The sequence below is a fragment of the Anas acuta genome, chromosome Z (assembly GCF_963932015.1).
Source record: "Anas acuta chromosome Z, bAnaAcu1.1, whole genome shotgun sequence".
Taxonomy (NCBI): domain Eukaryota; kingdom Metazoa; phylum Chordata; class Aves; order Anseriformes; family Anatidae; genus Anas; species Anas acuta.
Genome location: NC_089017.1, coordinates 23,985,757 through 23,998,981, shown reverse-complemented (window position 1 = coordinate 23,998,981; position 13,225 = coordinate 23,985,757).

Genomic DNA, 13,225 nt, shown 5'->3' with positions numbered 1-13,225 from the left:
CCATTACCTCTGTAATCAAAGGGGAGAGATAAGCACTTCTGTATGACAATTAACAGACATTTAGGCAATTTCTGCTGTTCAGTTTAATATGTCAGTTGTCTATTAAATGTGCTGTCCAAATTTTTGTCCTTAATTTTATTATCCACTTCCAAATTTCTGTGGCTAGATTGTTGGTGGTGATTTTAAATAAATTGGTCCCATGGCTGAGCACAGATGAACTCTGTTAGTAACCTCTTTTAACCTGATGTTTTCTTTCCAATATTACTCATCATGTTCTCTTCAAGGCATCTGTTACCCATCTGGCAACTCTTGTACAAAAGCAGCCAGGATTTTCTGGTTAACCAATATTTTCCTGTATAGTACTGTCAGATGCTTTGCTGAGTCGCATGTAGACTAGATCTAGATATTTTGTTCAAAATTCAGATGACTTATGAAGAAATGGACTCAAGTTAGATGGGCACTATCTAATTCTGGTAAGTCCACATTGTGCTTTCTCCTGTTTTCCAAGCACATTCAAATTTAACATGTCTTCCATATTTGCCTTAAAACCTTGTATACTATTGAGGTAAGACTGGAGGTCTGATTGACCAAGCAGTTCAAGCTTCCCTTTTCTTCCTTAAATATAAACAATGTCCCTTCTGTTCTCTTAAAGCATGTGTCCTAGGAGAAGGACTGTCTACTCCACTGCAAGATCTCTGGAGTTTCAGTTCCATTTCATTTTGGTGATTCTTGTTCCACATCCTCATTTACATTAGCTGTCCTACCCTTCACTGTATCATCATTATTTCTGTTCAAAAGTGAATCAAGTATTAATGCAGTTACAGAGTTACACTTAGAAGATATTTAATCGTTATATCTTATGCAGCACATACATAATGCACTTTGTTTTTTTATTTATTACTGCATTTGATGAGCCTTTGAAGGAATTCCAAACTCTCAAAAACCATTCAGTTCTGTTAGCTTTTTTTTTTTTTTTTTTTTTTTTAATGGAAAAAATAATTCTATATATCATTTTATTTGAGATAAAGTTAGTCAGCCATGGTCATTCAGGTCAAATGTTATCCTCAGATCTGGTGGAAAATTGATGAAAAGCAGACACAAAAGTGAACCACAATATGGGTTTATTGGCTACTAGGCAATGACCTTTACAATCAATTATATCCAGAAGTATTCAGGACTGATGGCTATCAATAGTATTTGTCCATTATGTGGAAATTTAAGTCTTTTCTACTAACACCCTGTCCTAACACATTTCTCCCTAGTAATACCATAGACCTGTCTAATCATTGCCATAAACTGGAGTGGCCTGGCAGACTCCAATGCAGCTCCAGCAGAGCCCTCCTTTTCCAGGCTGATTTTGACTCAAAGTGTATTTGTTTGTTTGTTTGTTTGTTTTTTCCATCTCTTTTACTGAAGTCTAGCAGGTTATTAACATACACTGTCATAGCAAATACTTCTCTTTATCTGTAGGTATCGGTCTTTGAAATGTAGACATGTACCCTTTCAAAGCTGTGCTTTTGTCATGATTGCTATTCCACCATGTCTCTGTTTTCCTTTTTTTTTTTTTTTTCCCCAGTTTATTATGATCTCTGTAGTTAGTATTACTCATTACAGCACCAATTAAGTATGCTCTCTCCTGATACAAGATTATAAATCTTATTGGCATATAATGAATCATTCCTTAGGTTTTTGCAGCTGCATTGTCTATTTGTGTTTTGTTTGTTTGTTTTGTTTTGTTTTGTGTTTGGTGTGTGTGTGTTTCTTAATATACCTGTGAGGGTGCCAAACATCAGGTTAAATGTATTGGTTGCCTCTGTAAAAAAAAAAAAAAATCCAGGTGTTCTTGGACTGCTCGGTTTTGCTGTGCCTCTGCCCAGTAAAATGGAGATAAAAGTGCTTCCTTGTGTCAGAATGCATTTCCAGGAAATATACTTATTAATTATTAGCATGTGCTCAGGTAGTTTGGTAAATACTAGGGGCATAAAAGAGGCAGTCTACAGCCTGCAATATATCCTTACTGTATATATGGCTGAATACGGAGGACAGTAGTTAAGAGATTTTTAGTAAGGAGTAACTTGACAGATTTTTTTTTTTCTTAACGAAAATTTAGGAAAACTTGAAATACACCAACAATTTTATCATTAAGCCAGCAAGCATTAAAAAATAACCTGATTTCACAAATAAAAAGTGAGAAAATACAGTAAGATTGTTCCCAAAGATAAATGCAAAAGTCTTTGTACATTATTTAGCCAATTCTAACAGTGCTGTTACTGATGCTTTTGCTTAGTAAAGCCACACATGTATTACATATACACATATATGCACATATGCATATATATATGTACATATGTACATATTTACATATATACATACATGTATATATTATTGTTGATGTTTTTGGCCTTTCTTAGGGAAATATGGTCCATGATTTAAATTTTTAAATTCATCTTGATCCATGTAAAAGGGAATCACTCTCACCTACATAGAATAAGGCTTCTGTTAGTAGTTTCTGTTATGAGATCCTGTTTTAATGCTGAAATTTTTATTGCCTTTCATTAATTTCAGCAATGATGGCTTGCTCTCATGTTTCATGGCACAAGACTGAAGAGGAAAACAGTATTTGGGAGATGCTGAGAACACATTGAGCTTTGCTCTATAAACTTCCAAGTTTAGGCTGTGTTACTTGCTATTTGAAAACAGGGTTGTCAGGGTCTTTTGAATATGTCTTTCACTGTCTTGTTAGACACACCCACATTTTCCCAGGTTCATATAGTTGCAATCTTGCTACATTTAGAATAGTAAATGTAATCTAATCCCCATACTGTGAAAATTGCTTTAAAAAGGGAGAAATTACAAATCCAGTAGCAGAAGATGATAGAAAAGTAAGATATACTGTAGAAAAAGACATTGAAAGAGCTGTAATAAATGGAGGACTCAAGAGATTTACAATAACTGACTATAAATAATTGCAGAGATAAGAGTATAGATGAAAAAAGGGAATTATCCACATTCTCAGAAGAAGGAAGAACAAGGTGCAATGGCTTGAAGCTGAAACAGGAAAATCTCAAGTCATTAAGATAGTGTCTCTTACAATGAGAGGAATTGGATGGTGAAGCAGTGTGTAGTGCAGTTTCAGTGCAGATGGGCTACTTGGGCATTTCTACAAGGTGGAGCTGGACAGATTATGTGACAGAGATGAGACTTTCCAGCTTCCATAGTCATTTTAAATTTGCAAAAACTACTACCACAGAGTCACAGAATTTCTAGGTTGGAAGAGACCTCAAGATCATCGAGTCCAACCTCTAACCTAACGCTAACAGTCCCCACTAAACCATATCCCTAAGGTCTACATCTAAACATCTTTTGAAGACTTCCAGGGATGGTGACTCCACCACCTCCCTGGGCAGCCTGTTCCAGTGCCTAACAACCCTTTCAGTAAAGAAGTTATGTTTCTCTGTATGTTTCTCTGTATCATCTGTATTAAATCCCACATCCTTCTACAGCTGCCAGTCATGTTCTTCCAATGGGATGTCATGCTGGAATTCATCCTGCAGGCAGGATCATGAGTCCCAGAGACTTCAATGAGGAAAGGGACACACCCGTTACATCTTCCATTGAAATTGTGCTTTCTGCTTTGGTTTTCCAAGCATGCCCTGACTCTCTCTGGCTGCTGTTTACTCAGCCCATTGTGAGCAGGTTTTCATTATCATCCTTATTGTCAAGTTCAAGTGTACTGTTTATGTGTAAGTATTACTGATGTCTTTGACAAGTTGCCAAGGAACCCCCATTAGTTAAGAAAGACATGAAGTATAAGGTATGTCTCGTTCTGATATTTCAGCTGTGGGTGATGGTTGAAGCTAGCATGCCAAAAAGGTCAGCTGTGATCCTATCCTGTTTCCACTTTTTATGTGTGTTGCTCTGTTTTTTGCTGGTAGTGACAAAATCTCTCTCTCTCTCTTTTTTTTTTTTTCTTTTCTTTTTTTTTTTTTTTTTAGGCTTTAGTTGCATTATGTAGAGAAAAAATGTAATGTCCACTTGCTTTTGGCTTGGATATGGCAGAAGCCTTTGTGGTGTCATAACGTTCCAGAAAAAAAAGTACACACACAAATTATGGGAAAATTCTTTTATCTTTTATCCTCTTATGTTAAGAATTAGAAAAGCATAACACCCTTTATAGGTACTCATTAGTGTAAATAACTGAGAATAACTACCCCTATTTTATCTGTGGTGTTTTTGGTAAGTAGTCATTCCTGTGATGGGTAAAAGCCAAGGGATGTATGTTTTGATATTTGTGAGTTCCAGGCTCTCACATGTTGTGCATTGGTCTCCACGTTATCTGTGGCTGTCACCAAGGTAGTTCTTTGTGGTTATTGTGCTGCTGTGAATGACTAACCAGCAGTGGAATTTCCTGCCATTAACCCAAGAGTTGATTCAGGGGTGGTGGAAAGTTCCAAAAAAATGGCCCCAGTGAGAAGCTATGATATGGGAATGTGGCTGTGTAACAACAGCAAAGTGACCAGCTTTGGTGCTGCATGCTGCTCCTCACTGGGAGCTGACAGGCCAACCTGCATGGGTTAAGGTCAGCGCAAGATCCAGGCCTTTATCAGCAGACTCTTAATGGCAGTGAGATCTGCTCTGTTTCTTATTTATATTACAGGGAAAGAGCTCTTTGGTACTCGCTGACATGCTGTGATCCACAAATATTAATAATTTAAGCTTTGTGACAGTTCAGGGGAAGAGCTTGTGCAGATTAGCCTCAGGGATGGCCCACAGGACTGGTTCAGCAGGAAGGCAATTGCCATGGTAAGCTGTCCTGGTTGTTTACTCACTTCTTGCTGCCTCGCTTCTTGATGGAGTCCCAGTGCTGTTTTATTTGTTTTGACTTCTGAATGCATTTTTTGTCTCGGAGATTGTTCTGGACGAGTCATCCACAGGAACTGTGCACCTCAAAGAGGATCTTGGTGGCTAAAAAATAATAATAATTAAAAAAAAGGCTTTGGTGTAAGCACCCAGATCTTTATGGAATTATAGTGCTTTGAGTTGGAAGGTACCTTTGAGCTGGAAGGTGATTTGAGATAGCCATCACAGCTTCACCAAAGGCAAATCATGCTTGATTAACCTGGTGCCTTCCTATGATGGAGTGACAGCCTCAGTTGACAAGGGAAGACCGACTGATGTCATCTACCTGGACTTCCATAGGGCTTTTGACATGAGCCCCATGACATCCTGATCTCAAAATTGGAGAGATGGATTTCAAGGGTGGGCTATTTGATGAATAAGGAATTGGCTGGATGGCCATAGTCTGAGAGTTGTGGTCAATGGCTCTATGTCCAGTTGGAGGTCAATGATGAGTGGTGTCCCTCAGGGATCCATCTTGGGACTGGTACTGTTTATTATCTTTATCAATGACATACACAGTGGGATCGAGTGCACCCTCAGCAAGTTTGCAGAAAAACACCAAGATGAGTGGTTTAGTGGACACACCAGAAGGAAGGGATGACGTAAGGTTCAACAAGTCCAAGTGCAAGGTGCTGAACATGGGTTGGGGCAATCCCAAACATGAGTACAGACTGGGTGAAAAACTCACTGAGAGCAACCCTGCGGAGAGGGACTTGGGGATTCTAGTGGACAAAAAGCTTGACACGAGCCAGCAGTGTGTGCTTGCAGCGCAGAAGGCCAACTGCATCCTGGGCTGCATGAGCAGAGGGTTGGCCAGCAGGCAGAGGGAGGGGATTGTGCCCCTCTGCTCTGCCCTTGTGAGGCCCCACCTGGAGTGCTGCATCCAGGTCTGGGGCCCCCAGCACAAGAAGGATGTGGGCTGTTTGAGTGGGTCCAGAGGAGGGCCACAAAGATTATCGAGGGGCTGGAGCACCTCTCTTACATAGAAAAGCTGAGAGAGCTGGGGCTGTTCAGCTTAAAGAAGGGAAGGTTCTGGGGAGACCTCATTGCAGCTTTTCAATACATAAAAGGGGCTTATAGAAGAGATGGAGAGTGACTTTTTACATGGGCAGATAGCAGTAGGGTAATGGGGAATGGTTTTAACCTAAAAGAGGGGAGATTTAGGTTAGACATCAGGAGAATTCTCTATTCAGAAAGTGGTGAGACACTGGATCAGTTTGCCCAGAGAAAATGATGACCCGTCTCTGGAGATGTTCAAGACCAGGTTGGAAAAGGCTGTGTGCAACTTGATGTAGTGGGTAGCATCCCTGCCCATGGCAGGGGGGTTGGAACTAGACGATCTTTAAGGTCACTTCCAACCTATATTGTTCTATGATTCTATGAACGAGATCAATTTGAATACCAGTTATTTAATAAAGTCAAAGTATTTATACACCTATGCTTAATGTTAGGGTCTAAGTTCTATATTTGGGCCTAAAATTAGAAACATTTTGCTGCTCCCTTTGAAAATTAAGGAATTCTATGTGTCTAACTCCAGGCCTCTGGTTCAGTAAAAGTGTCTGGGATTTTTTTGCTCTTCTGTCCTGGTGTAACTGTGAGAGTAACAATTCCTAATTGATTGCTGAGTAGCAGCTTGCCAAAGGCATGCCTGGCAGCTGTCTGTGTATAGCTAGCTGCTGTGGTTCTGCTTTCTTGGATATAATTCAAGCAACAGACTTTCTTCCCAGGCTTCAGTTTTGTCCAAGGATATTATATTATTTAGATATGATTTAGCAGCTGGGGAGATACTTACATGGACACTTTGCTAATGGTTTTGCTCTGATTTTTGAAGAGTTTACTGGTATTTCACCCTACAACTTTAACAGAAAATGTTTAATATCCATGCATGGAATCACTCTCTAGGTGTTGGTAAGTATCTGTGTAGAAACATAAATAGGGAAAATATGTAACACTGTGTATTCTGTAATATGGAGATGGGTCAGCACAATCAAAAGAACTGCTTCCAAAATATATGTTTGTAAAGGTACAGTGCAGTTGCTGTCAGAAACCTAAAGTACAATGGTGTAAATGGGTGTAGAACTGTCTTATGCCTATGGCATAATTAGCTCTTAGTATTTGTTATTATTTTATACCCATTTTAAAAGATAATTAATATTGATGATAGTAGTAAGTAAAATCTTAAATCTTCACCTATTTTTTTGAACGGATCCAGTGAGACTCTTATCAGACTTGGGGGTGAACAAAGACTGGTGCTAGCTTTTGCCTGTATAAATTGGCATCTGGCTAAGTACAGCTGGAGGTAAGTAGTTTAAGGCAGACTTAATGAAAAACTGGGTTAGGTGATCCCTCCAGAGTCATCTGATCCTCTTCCTTTCTCTAGGGAGGGCTGAGATATTCCCATGTCACTTTTGACAGATGTTTGTCTAATGTGTTTTTAAAGCCCTCCAAAAATGGAAACTCAAGGCCTTTCTCTGCAAGAGCAAGACATTGCTGACACTTCAGTTTACCCACAGATTTCCTCCCCATATTTAAGATGCATTAAGCTTTACTGGGAGAAAGTTAACTGTATGCTGAGGATGCTACATTTGGCTGATTATATGTGGACAAGAATGAGAGGCTTTGGGTGCATTTATGCAAATTTTAAATTACATAGTTTTATTCTTGGTTAAACAAGCCAGATGTTGCTTAAAGCATGCTTATCTTAATGTATGCGGTGATTTTCAAGGACACTTAACAGAGAGCTGGCAACTTCAGCTACAGCTGCTCTGTGGGGCAGGAGCAGCCCTGGGATTACAAGTAAATTCACCTTGTGAATTGATCTGAATGTGACTTGGCAAAAAAAAAATCACACCCAAAGTCAAAGGATCTGAGCCCTGTAAATGCAGTGCTCAAGCCTATGAGGTGCTGACCGGGCTCCATGCACGTACAAGTCACGGAGTGGCTGGGTGATGAAATCTACTCTCTGCTAGCCAGAGGGCAGGATCGCAGCCAGCAGCTCTCTCCCTTCCTGTGTGCTTAGGCGGTGGGGCCCGTCGTCACTCCAGCCCTGCTTCAGGGGAAGGGGCCAGATCCTGCCCAGGCTTCTGCCCATCTCCTGTATCTGCTTCCAAGGCAGTTTTCCATGAAATCATACTTTTGCACTTACAGGTTGCAGAAAAATAACAAGGTCAATTAGCAAATACTCCTTTACTAGGGACCTCTGCAGGCTCCCTATGATTATTTTCAAGTGGCCAATTCATCTAGTAACAGATACAATCCTGTGCTGCAGGTCCTCTCCACACCAGGTTACAAGACATCTTTGTTCTGCGGAGTATATGGACATCTCTCTTCTCACTCCCACCTTTTGCAGGTGGCAGCTCCTGCAAGTTCATGTGGGAAGACTTTCCTCATGGAAACTTGAGCATCACATGCGGTGTGTGCAGGTGCAGTGTGGTACCACTACATTCACAGACAAATTCAAATCTGCACAAAAATATCTCTCCTATTCTCTCTTCCAGTGGTGAGCCTCACACCTTCAATTTGAAAGACCAGGCTGGGTAGTGTTTGATAGAGTTTGCCTCACCAGAAAGATGCTTGAGATCGTTGTCTTCAATGTTAATGTAGGAAAGAAATACTTACTTGAACACCCGTTGTTTTAGTGTATATTGTTTCTTTATACTTGCATACATTAGATGACTGGACATAAAGATTCTGCATTCTCCTACAGCCCAAATTCCTAGAGTTAAATTGTTATCAGCAGCAGAATTGCACAAGAATGTACATGGCAGAAGAACAATAGTTCTATTATGACCTACTAACATTGTAATCTAATTTGAGTTTAAAAAAAAGACCTATATGTTAACATCCAGTAGAGTAGGATAGCTGAATGCATTTTTTATAATAGGTAAACAGGAACCTGTGACAGTTTTTGAAGGAATTTTTGTTTCAGTATTATTATAATTGCTATTTCTGATTACTTCAATATTTTGGTTGAATAAATGTTTCTGACTTGTACTGCCTAAACAAGCTCTGCTTTATTTTGATTTTGTATTGCTGTTCTTGTTTAAGGTTAGCATGATTAAAAAGCACACAATGTTAAAAAAAACTTTTTAATTAAAGAATACTTCCTCACTCTTGTTTCTTGAAGCACTGCAGACTTAGAATAGTCTTAATTTACTCCTAATGGCCTAGATTAAGGGTAATATTGTAACTGCAGTGATCAGTTATAGGCTATATCAGAAGCTGAACAGCTCATAGTCTCTAACGTATTTCCTGTCATGGCAGCAATGGGAGGTGGGATGCTCTGTTACCTCTGTTTTACAGGCTGAGGGATCTCAAGGCACAGCTTAAACGACTTTCCCCATGTCATGGCAGGACTTCTATGACAGAGCAGAGAGTTTGAGTAGCTGAAGCTAAGATACTCTGTCTCTGAGTCATATTAAAATCCCATACAAAATTGGTGTACTTTCCCATTTGGACTAGATTATCTGTACTGCATGTTAAAAACAGGACCATGAGGTATTCCTTGCATAAAGGAAGCTTATGTGTCCCTTTAGGTCCTGCTCTTACCCTACTTGGAGGTGGTGTGGATCACTCCATTTGTATCGTGGCTCTTTGTTCTCACAGACTACTCTCCATTCCCACTGAAGACATTTCCTGTGGGCATACTTACTAAGGTACTTAGTGAGTTAGGGTAAAGGTACCTGGGGGCATGGGAAATAAAAGACCAAGTTCAGGTTGCATGTTTAACTCTCACTATGAGCAACATAGGTTCCTAAGTCAGATTGACAGTTTAAAAACACTCCCTGCCCATTCTAATGAAAATCTGGATGCTGGTCTTTCAGACAGATCTCTGTTATGTATGCAGTATGGCAGCTGGTACTTACTCCCATTCCCAGAAGGGGAAAATATTGATTGTTTCTTTTCTGTTATTGGATTCTGGGTAGCTGAGCTGTCTCCTTACCGCAGGCAAACCACATTCACCCATTAAGTTCAGTTGCTTAATTAAATCATTTGAAAGTTTCTAATTTCATTATGCCGATTGATATGCTTAAATTCATTTATTTATTTATTTATTTTTGTATGCAAGCAAAATTTTTTCCCAGCTGTTTGAAGACACATAAATAATGATACCTTTTAAAAGAGCTTTTCTTTCACAAAGCCCAGTGTCACAATTCCTAATTCAATTTTAAATAAGCTGTTAAGAATACAGAGATGGTTACAAGTTACATAACGGCAAATAATACCAACGGTTCCAAAAACAAACAAACAAACAAACAAAAAAACTGCTGCTCATGACCAAATAAATAGGCCACTCTTAGCTCTAGGTAGATGTTACACAGTAAAGGTACTTAATTATTTCATAACTTAGTTAGAAGCCATTGAGTTTGTTGTTGAGATTTTAGATGTGTTAGGTGCATACATTCAATCCTGTAGGAAAATCCAACATTAATCTGACACGCAGAGGTTTGCCAGCCAGATGTGAGTTGTCAGAATACCTGCCTAAGGTACATGGTGTGTATATACCCCATTTGAAACACTGTTTCAATTTTCTGCCCAGCTTACTTAATAATGGGCCTAATTCTTCTTCTGCATTGATTTTTAGATTTCTCCTTCCTGCTCCAATTACTCACTAACATCTAACAGTGGTCATTTTTGCACTGCATTTTGTGTAGTGTCTTACTCCTTCTGTACTGAGTTTGGTTTTGCTTTTCCGTTTGTTTTTCTACACTTATTTTACTTTCCATTTGAATAACTTCAATGTCTTAAGAGATATGGAGCTTCAAGGCATTCATCTTTGACAATAATCTTACACAGGGGAGAGAAAGAGAGGGCAAGAGGAAAGTTCCAATTGCATATATGCAATAGTGCAAGTAATAAAAATTCTTGCTTTCATGTCAACAATGTTGTGGTAAATAATTGCAGCAACACATCTGAAATGCATATTTACCAATGTCTTAAAAAGACAAACTTTGCTGAGCAGGACTGCCATAGTGCACTGATATTCATATCAAGTTTGAACAAGGAACACGGCCAAACTTTCGGTCTGTGAGACGTCAGTTACTAAAATGGAAGAAACATAATGGTGTTTCATATGCCTTACAATCCAAGGTAATTATAGGAACATTCCTTAAACCATATGGAAATGTGTGGTTTCTGCAACAAGAGACTCAAATGGATCCTAAGATTTATTAGGAATAAACAATGCCAGAAGATGACTTTACAGTCAGGATATTGTTTCCTTTGTCTCAAAAGGGAAATTCAAGTGAAATTCAGAGCATGTATGTTATAATGTAGAATTGGAAGTCTTGTGGAGAGAAGCTGTATCCTTCAGCTTGATTACTGTGTCTCTGTCTACATTGTTGGTTGCACACAAATTCCCTTTGCTTGTGCTCTCAGCTGCCTGGACACAAGCCACCTCTAGTTCAAAAGCATGTTTGTGAAGCCCAGCCCAGATCACTCTGCCTCTCAGCACAGCATATTAGCTCAGGCACAGTGTCACCCTAACAAGGTCACAAGGGTTTTCAGTTTGGAGCTGGCTGGGGGCCCATTAGATTGGTGTGCTGGCAAAGGGAGCTCATATCTGCTAGTTGTAGCTTGCTACCATAGATTAACAGCATGCCAGGACTGGATAGACAACCATGTAAGCTGCTGCTTGGCAATAGTGTACAGGTACTCTAAAGTTCTTTTAAACAGAATTGCTTTAGTTGAGTAAGCTTGTAAATTACTTGCGGTCTGGGTCATTGAAATAATTTTAAATGTTATGAAGATTGAAGGCTTATAAATACATAAAAGCTTGTTAATGCATACTTAAGTTACTGCTAAAATGTCCATGTAAAGTGTAGGGCAGTCAGGCACACCTGACCTGGAGGACAGTTTTACCACTCAATCCTCACAGAGCTGCCTCTACCACCATCTCTGCACATCTTTGTGGCTCAGCAGGAAATCACCAAGCCTTCCCTGAGGGACATCACAACTTGGGTGTTGTGCTTCACCTCACTGCTTTTGAGTCCCCATCTGGTTCAGGCACTGGTCTGCAACAAATAAGAGTTTCTTAAATCTAACCTGAAGTATCACAACAATTTGTCTTGACAAAATATTTTTTTTCCTTTTTTCTTAATATATATATATATTTTATAACTTACTTTTGTGAACTAGAGGTATATGTATGTTGCTTCATTTTACTTTTCCATGGTCAAAACTACATCTTCAGTATTGTGATATCAGAATGAAATCTTTCAAATGGAAAAGACCTTGATATTTCCTAGACATGTTAACAGGAAGAGTTTTCACTCACCTTGCTATGAGAAAATAAAACAGTGGAGTGTATCAAAGAATCTGTCTTTGACATATGACATTGTAGAAGAGGATGGAAGACTGACCAACGGGAAGTAACTCCATATTTTCCATCTTTCATGCCTCATTGGTGTCTTTTCTGATAACTTTAAACTTCAACAAATACTGCATGATAAGAAGTCAAAGATGAGGAAGTATAAAATTATTTATTTTATTTATGAGGGATGGTTTGTCAAAACCAGGAAACGCCTTAGTGATGAAATGTGGTTATTGTATATTTGTAGCTAGGTTAAAAAAAGACTATTCTTCTATGTGGGATCATCTGCTAAACATACTATGACAGGCACATCAGGCACCTTGTATGGCCACTTTTGCAATTACTATTATGGAGTAGCATTTAATTCTTCAGTAAGAAGTGTCCCTCGAGGAGCAGGAGATGAGGCAAGACTAAAATTCACATAGTTTTAAGTTACACATTTTTCTATAAATAGAGTGCCTATTAAAATGAAAAAAATAGAGCACCTATTAAATCTGCCATGGATTTCAGTGGGAACAGAAGTGGGTCATAGGTCTGCATAGAAACTCAGAAAAAATAATGAAATTATATACATGGCAGTGCCAGCACAATGCCCCAGATTCTCTGGGAGATTTTGTACTGTTCTTTTTCCACATAGATTTAAGTTCCTGCAGTAACTCTTGATCTAATAATGTTCATATTTATAATACATTTCAACAAAACGGCATGATTAGCCTTGTGTTCTGGAAATTGGCTTGTCTCTGTGGACAAATTTTATCAACTCTCATTATTTATATCTTACCCACAAGCACAGAAGTTGCATAGTAACCAACCCTCATTGACAAGGCTACCTTATGACTGCAGCATAGTGAAGGTGGCAAAAGAGGTGTTTAAGGCCTGCCAAATTTAATTTACAGCTTTTACATTGTCAAGGTTCTTTATGTTTCTACCTCAGTGTAGCAAGGCCATGGAGAGATGGAAGAGTCATGTCTATGTCTGCATCAATGGAGAAGGATCAGTATTACAGCTGATTGC